Below are 6,808 nucleotides of genomic sequence, written 5' to 3' on the forward strand. Positions count from 1 at the left end.
AATTACATATATATATATACACACACATCACAGAAGTAAATAAGCAACCCAAACAACATCGTTTTATGTTTATTTTAACTTGAAACGTTTTATATTTTTTATTAATTGACATGTCTATGTTTCAGATTCTACATGTGACTGCTTAATCATCCCACTTATAAAAGAAGCCTTGGAACTGTACGAATTTCAATCTGAATTTCAATCTGAATGTAGACTTAATGTAAAATCGCAGAAAACATTAGGATCCTGCTTTCTACAGTTAATAGAGTGATTCTGCAATTCAACAGAGAGGGGAAGGTGTCCGCATCACCCTGCCCAGGTCGACGAGGGCCCTCTGGCAGAACCCTTCGGTTTGTTAAGAAAATTGTGGCGGATAATCCTCGTTGCAAAGTCTCTGACATAGCACAAGTTGATGTCAGTCCCAGAACAGCTGTCACATACCTCCTCAAAATTGGCTACAGAGTAGCAAGAAGGAAGCCATTTCTTCAACCAGCCAATATAAATCTGAGAAAAGATTGGACCAGTGAGATGGTGGAGAGGTCACTAGCACTTTGGGACACTGTCATATTCTCTGATGAGTCCAGATCTGCTGTATTTTCTGACAGTGGTCGAATGTGGGTCTGGAGACACACATCAAGAAATTAATGGAAAAATGTTGCAGCCAACAATGAAAGATGGCGGCTATTCTGTTATGATCTGGGGGAGCAATTTGGAGCAATGGTTGATCAGAGCTGGTAAAGTGTAAGGGAAAGATAAACTTAGATAAATATGTGCCCATATAGCAGAAAGGACTCCTTCCAATCTTCTCGAATGGTGAAATGATTAAAGAAAACTCTTTATTTTTGGAAGATGGGGCTCCTTAAGAGATCCAAGATTTGTTAGAAGAGAATGGTATTGAAAAGCCAGTCACCAGATAGGAATCCTATTGAACATCTCATGAGCATAATGGCAGGACACTTCGTAAAAAGGACATGAAAACATCCTCAAATCCACATATTTTTTGAGATTACGCATGAACTTGCATGAAATTCGTTAAGAGAATATTCGTCATCTGATCAGTAACATGGCTAATACGGTCCTTTCACTGAAAAATGCAAAGGACATGTCTACTAAATATTAGATATTCACATCATAATAATTAACAAATAATTTGAAAGTATAATTTGAAATTTAAATAAAATTTAATAATTATAATAGTGTCTATTAACTTCGGTCGTGTCTGTAGGTATACATAAATAATATGGGTGGCTTATTAGCAATTTAACAACCTAAAGACAAATATATATATATACGTCACCAAAGTGACAGTGAGTACAAAGTGGTACCAGCATAGCTAAAAGTAAGAGTGAAAACGACTCATTAGCCACAAGAGCAGTCTCTTAATAAGCTGACAATATATATATATAATGTTTGAGTGGGCAGCCGAGTAGTAGGAGGTATATATATCATTATTTGAAACAGCTTGATTCAATTTAGTTAGCTAAGCATGAACGAGCTAGACTTCTCTAAAGAGGTCTGCGAGACTTTAAGTCGCAAAGAGCCGAATCAAACTATTTTAAGTAATATCATATTTATAATGTGAGTGTATATATATATATATATATATATATATTTCTATGCATGAATGTATTTAGACACGCATATATGTGTACATATTTATGAAGGAATGTCTGTCTATAAAGAGATATACACAGCCCACACGCACGCATATTCTTTTGTGTGTGTATGTCTCTGTATGTGTGTATTAAATATGCACTCGCAAGGCCTGTATAAGCGACATAGGCGAAATCACACAACCTCTGCTTCTAGACCAAATCATTAAATATATGGCTCTGTGTGTGGGGCGTGGGGTGTATTCTTCTGCGTACGCTTGTATGTGTGCGCGTACTTGTATGTCAGTGTGTGTTTGACTTAGTGTGTGTCTATGTGAATATGTTGACTGTGTATGTGTACGTGTGTATGGGTCTGTGTGAGTGTGTGTCTATTTACATGGTTTTGCCATTCTCACTGTGTGCCAATAATATGCCAATGGTGGAAGTCAGAATGGCGTCACAATTTGGCATCCATCGTCAAATTGCTTTTTAAATCAATTAACTCAGTTTTGTTTCTCTATTTGTAGTAGGAAGTTTTACAACGCTTGCAACTATAAACAAATCTAAGAAAAGCAATTACAGATGTTGTTTTTGTTTGCCACTCGTTAAAAATAGCGTCATAAAGACAGAAGCTAAGGTATCTGGGGAGAATAATGTCAGACAATCTGTTAAGAAAGCATCCAGGAACAATGAGATCTTGTTGAAATTAAGGGAGGGTATGATGGGGGAAGTAAAATGCTTATCTGTTAATATAAGGATTTCAAGAATAAAAAAAATAATAGATTTGTAATTGGTAACTAATAAAGAGATGTGAAGATATTATTAGCCCTGTTGGCGCGACTAATAATTAGCTCTGGTAATAATTAAAAGTGTATGTCAATCTATCAAAGTTCAATCCATATAGAATTCATTTCGAAGCGTAGTTATAAAACTAAATGAAGGAATGGGTCATTAACGTACACAAAGATTAACACCAAGTAATTGTAGTATACGAAACAGCTATTTACTGTACGGTAAGCTAGTCGTTATTTTAGTGACTTATTTTAGAGCTTAGTTTGTAGTATTGTAACTGTCATGCAAATAAAATATTTGTTTTTAGATAGCATCGTAGAAAATGTCATCACCCTGCATACGTATCCTGCTCAATACCATCCCATAAGTTTACCAACATGTGCCCCCTCTTTTTTTATTTCTTTCCATTCTAATGTATATTATGACAGTTTCTGCACTTCCAAATTATCAATACTTTCACAATTATGGTATTTGTGCGCTTCACTCAACGCTAAACAAATTAAATCGAAAATTTAAATATTTGTAGGTCCCACCCGGATGACTTTATCTCTAAAACCATCAAAACACAGAAGTTTAAGTTCAACTTCAAACTTTCTTAACTTATTAGGCTTCTGGTTTGGGAAGGAGAACAACTCAGCCTTTGCAAATGCATGAAATATTTCTAAAAAGAAATTTGTCCAGGCAATTTGCTATAAGAAGGTCGAATGACATCTTCAAGAGATGTAAAGGCATGATTAATTTGATATGATATAAGAATAATTTGAATATCCAACATATACAGTTTTCATAGATAAGAATTATTATAAGGGTAACAGATGAATGTGTGGTGAATTTTTCATTAAGATAATTATTATCGTACAAAGAGGAGACAAAACAGGACAATACAAACAATTATTGTTATGAGTTCGTATGATACTTGATTTTTAAAAATTTAGAATGATATATAATTTGACTTTTGTGGGGTGAAACTTGATGGGCTGAAGAGCCCAGCGACTACACCTTTTCCTTTTCCATGTAGACTAAGCAGGGTCACTTGCATCCACCTTTCTTACCACATCCTTCCATCTTTTGTCAAACAAACCTCGCGACAATCGTCTCCTCTCCAGCTCTATCCTGCTCTTCAGAGGATATCTGAAAAAAGTGATCAATCCGGGGCCAGAGATAAATGTTCCCGTCACGAGTCCTTGCAGTCTAATCTTCCAAACACTCTTTCAACAGTTCCACTGTAAGGAGAAAACATGCCTCACCTTCCTTCGAGAGTCCGGTGCGCAGCACAATCTTTATTATAGATCCAGCTGACAGCAATCAGATGACAGTGTGGTGGCAAGTTCCTTAAACAAAATGCGTTTATATTTGTTCCAGTTCTCTACGATCTTGTTTCGAATTTTGCAGTCGATAATTTTGCAATAATTCTTCTGCGATGGATAAAATAAAGTACGAAACAATTTATAAGTTATTTCAGTCGACCAAGCTCTCCCACAAAATACATTTTTTCGTACATATTTTACAAACACCTTATAATGATTATAATTAGGCGACGAATTCTAATACTTTAACATTTTAATCGTTTATATCATCAATTGGTTGATCTTTACGATTTTCTTAAAATGTTTCAGCCATTATTTATCGGTCCTATGGATTCTCTAAGAAGAACAGAAAAAATGGAAACGGTGCTGTGATGTTCATGCATTTACTAAGGGGTTTATTCAGATGGCTATGAAATGGCTGCCTGTGGAAATCGAACTTCATTTCATAGTATTGTTCATTTTTGCTTACCAACTCATCATAAATTCTAACCTTTAATCATTCATTAATATGAATAATTACTTTTAACGATTTAGTGAAGTATTTAAGATTTCTTGATGAGAGTTATCCATTAACAAATGCAACACATTCTAGTCACATGGGCCACGTCAGCACTGCAGAATAATTTAATAAAGTAATCATTGATTTTAGAGCTGTGCATACTTGCAAATCTATAAGCCTGCACATGCGGTGTTGATGAGCTGAACAGTTCCATGTAATTTCGGTATAATAGCAATCGTAAGAATGCTCAGTCTCCGATGGATTGTACACCTGTCTATAACTCTCAATAAAATAATTCCACTAATCCCTCGACTAACGCTCGTGTTACATCCCCAAAACCCCGCGATAGGTGAAAATCTGCGAAGTAGAAACAGTACTGTATTGTATACTTTTTATTATTATTTTTATAATCTATTTTATTATAAATGCAAACAACAACCGCGATAGGTGAACCGCGATATGGCGAGAGAATACTGTTTAAATATCCTTCTTCTTTTTGTGAGGCGGAGAGCTGGCAGAATCGATAGCACGCCGGACGAAATGGTTAGCAGCTTTTCGTCTGACTTTACGTTCTGAGTTCAAATTCCGCCGAGGTCGTCTTTACCTTTCGGGTTCGATGAATTAAGTACCAGTTGCGTACTGGTGTCGGCTTAATCGACTGGCCCCTGCCTCAAAATTTCGGGCCTTGTTCAATGAGTAGAAAAAATAGAAAAAAATATCTTTCTACTTTGGCGGCGGCGAGCTGGCAGAATCGATAGCACGCCGGACGAAATGCTTAGCAGTATTTCGTCCGACTTTACGTTCTCAGTTCCAATTCCACTGGGGTCGACTTTTCTTTTCATCCTTTCTGGGTCGATAAAATAAATACTAGTTGAGCACTGAGGTCACTGTAATCAACTATCCTGCTTCCCTAAAATTTCTGGCCTTGTGCCAAAAATTGAAATCAATATCTTTCTACTTTGTCTTTGGTTTCCCTTAAATTTACATATAAAAATAACGATAACAGTTTCTATTCTTCTCAAACAACGACAGTTGCAGCACTAAGAAACACGGATTTTTCAGTGAGTATGATGGAGTACCACTTTTGAAGGCAGGTGAATTCTACACAGATCAGCATTTAATTGGCACTAATTTTTATCAACACTCCAGAAGGTTAAAGATCAAAGTTAATCTGGGAACGATCAATAAATACAATAAAATGCAATAAAAAATTTCCAAACAACCATTCCTCTTAGTTTGTTAAATTTGTACACAGTCTCACACAAGGAAGCTTACACATATGTGTGAGTATATATATGCCGATATATGTATGAATAAATATATATAAATATATAACTAACACTCCGTCGGTTGCGATGATGAGGGTTCGAGTTTGTTCAATCGACGGAACGGCCTGCTCGTGAAATTAGCGTGCAACTAAGTGGCCGAGCACTCCACAGATGCGCTTAACATTAACGTCGGTCTCACTGAGACTTAGCGTGACACAGATTATGACAATGCTGGTTGACTGAATTTCAGATGTTACTAATTTTTGTCAGCTGAGTGGAATGGAGCAACGTGAAGTGAAATGTCTTGCTCAAGACACACAACGATCCGCCAGGTATCGCACTCACGACCGTATGATGGTGAGCCGAATATATATATATATATATATATATATATATATATATATATGTGTGTGTGTGAGGAGGGGATGTGTGTATGTGTATGAATGTATATATGTATATATATATATATATATGACTGTGTGTGTGTAAATGCATGCATGTGTATGAAGTATACGTGCTCGTAAGCCTAACTTAAAATTCCTGAGCATAGATTTATATAAATATACATACACGTACATCCACACAAACACATACATAATCGCGAACTCACACACATACACAGTCACACACAGACACACACACACACTTATCTATATACACACATAATGCAATAATCCAATACATCCTAAAAAATTCTACAAAGTCGTGCATTACCGAGCCGACATCAATATGATTCTAAATCGCACTAAAATAATCATGCCTCTCGATCCGGCATATCACCAACCAAGTACTCGGCTTAGATCTGCCGAACTGATAAAAGCAATGCTTTTTATTTGTCATTTAAGCCTTCATTTTGTCTCATGTTATTGCTGTTGTTGTTTTGTATTTGGTGTAAATCTCTTTGCAATTTCAAATCCCTCAGGCGAGTCTCTACATTTTCAAAGCCAGAATGTATATTTTTTAATAGGTATAACTTCGTTATTAGATAGGAATTGATGGTTCCGAAAGTAAATACTATTTAATCCGAATTACGTCATTAATACTATACAGATGTTTTACACCTCAGAGGTGTGTTATGATTACTTGTAAATTTCATTGTTTATTTTTATTCATTTATTTATTTATTTATTTATTTTGCTTTTGCCGTTTCATAATCATGCAGTGTTTCCAATTGTGCAATACACATACATGCAGTTGTATGCACTGTCACGCTCACAAACATGTGTCTGAATGTATGTATAAATATATATACATGTGTGTGCGTGTTTGTGTGCGTGCGTGTATATATTATGTATATATACGTGTATCTGTATATAGGGATATATATATATATATATATATATATATATA

Source organism: Octopus bimaculoides, chromosome 1 (assembly GCF_001194135.2).
Source record: "Octopus bimaculoides isolate UCB-OBI-ISO-001 chromosome 1, ASM119413v2, whole genome shotgun sequence".
NCBI lineage: Eukaryota > Metazoa > Mollusca > Cephalopoda > Octopoda > Octopodidae > Octopus > Octopus bimaculoides.